We start from the raw sequence: 1,983 nt of genomic DNA on the forward strand, positions 1-1,983 counted from the left end.
ACAGAAGGGAGGAGGGTGGGGGGATGGGGTAACTGGGTGATGGGTATTAAGGAGGGCACATGTTGTGATGAGAACTGGGTGTTATAGGCAACTAATGAATCACTGAACACTACATCAAAATCTACTGATGTACTATATGTTGGCTAATGAATTTAAATTTAAAAAATTAAATAAAATTAATAAATAAAAAATAAATCCACGGCAGGAAATGGAAATAACACAGAGGGCTCCATGCTCCTGGAGGATGAGCTAGCGTGAGGGCACTGGGGTTCTGAGAGGTGGCTCGGTACAACCCTGACCCTGAAGCCCCATGGCCATGCCAAGGTGCAAGGACTGGGAGGGAAGACCCAGCCAGGACCCGTTCTGGCTCCATGGCTGCTACAGGGCTGCTCCCAGTCCCACCAGGCGGTGTCTGTTTAGAACCAGGGAGAAAACCTTTTCCCTCAATTGTTCTTTTTAAAAATGGTTGCTCAGCATTGACACAGAAAAACATCTGACATAAAACTGGAGCCGTTCACAGCTGCAAATGACCCAGAAGTGATGAAAATGTAGTGAACACAAAGAGAGGATGTTGTATCCCCAGGCAGGCCTCCTGTGAGCAGGTGTGGCTGGGGCACTGGACGTGCCCATGCAGGTAGTGCTGGGCTCCACAGTCTCCCTTGAGGGGACAGAAGTAGGAACCTGCTCTGATGGCTCCGCTGAAGTCAGTACCCCCTGCTGGAGACGGGGACAGCCCCTCATGAGTTCCGGGTGTCCTGGTGATTCTTGGGCATGGCCCAAATCTCAGCTTCTTCATGACCTGGGGCCAGCCCAGCAGCTGCGGGTCCCACAGGTCCTCCAGGGCCAGCCCAGCAGCTGCGGGTCCCACAGGTCCTCCAGGGCCAGCCCAGTAGCTGTGGGTCCCGCAGGTCCTCCGGAGACAGCACCTTGGTGGGCTTGTGGTCCAGCAGGTCCTCCAGGGCCAGCCCAGTAGCTGTGGGTCCCGCACGTCCTCCAGGGACAGCACCTTGGTGGGCTTGTGGTCCAGCAGTTACCTGTTCAAGTGGCTCTTATCGTACCACATGGCTTCAGTCTCATTGGCCCAGTTGACCACCATCACCTGGTGACAGGCTGAGGTCAGTCGGTGAACCTCCGCCACAACCCCCCCAAAAAAGGCCCCCATGTAGTAAAAGTCGCCCTGGTCCTTGGGGATGTGGGCTTGGGACTGGGGCCCGTGCTCATAGCTTAAGTCCTCACGGGCCACCCAGTAGAAACCGAGGTGCAGGGTGCCAAAGAGGGGGGACAGGATCTCCATGCCCACGTGGTCACAGAACTTCATGTCCACATCCCCGCACACCATGTCATCCACCACATGGAGGAAGCGCTCCTCACAGAAGCGGCTCATCATCGCCATGCGCTGCATGGACACATCCTGCCAGCGCGGGGTGCTGCGGACCTCAAGAACCACCACCCTTCAGTGCTCCTGGAGGGGCACACGGGACACAGCAACCAGCTGGTCGGTGAAGACATAGTAGATGACCCTGTGTCCACCATGAAGTGATTCTGTAGGAACAGCTCCAGGAAGACCCCGTATCCACAGGGGCAGGGGACAGGGCAGGAAGAGGGTCACTGCCAGAGGCTGGCGGCAGGACCCCAGAGCTGGGGGTCATGGACGTGTGCACCTTCTTCATGGGGATAGGCCCTGTGCTGCTTTAAGCAACAGCCACCCTGGCCTGTCCTGAGCAAGTCCTCCAGCAGGGCCTCCCTACCTTCTGCTCCCAGAGATGGGGGCCATCAGCACCTCATCTTACAAAGGGAAGGTTTGGAGGTTAGGAGGTTGGAAACCCATGCAGTCCCACATGGGCTCCAGCATGCTGGAGCCAGGAACACTCCCCCTGTGCTGAGCTCCTGGGCAAACCCACAGGTCCTGTCCCCACCTGGCAGGAGTTGAGCACCTTGGGGCACAGCCCTTGTTTCTGTGCCCTACAGACTGGATAGAACCAG

General features: G+C 56.8%; 1 pseudogene; it reads right to left on the bottom strand.

The window, feature by feature from the left end:
* Positions 1-737: 737 nt before the first annotated feature.
* On the bottom strand, positions 738-1,578 carry LOC116625486 (annotated as a pseudogene).
* Positions 1,579-1,983: the final 405 nt, after the last annotated feature.

Source organism: Phoca vitulina, unplaced genomic scaffold (assembly GCF_004348235.1).
Source record: "Phoca vitulina isolate PV1807 unplaced genomic scaffold, GSC_HSeal_1.0 scaffold79, whole genome shotgun sequence".
NCBI classification, from domain to species: domain Eukaryota; kingdom Metazoa; phylum Chordata; class Mammalia; order Carnivora; family Phocidae; genus Phoca; species Phoca vitulina.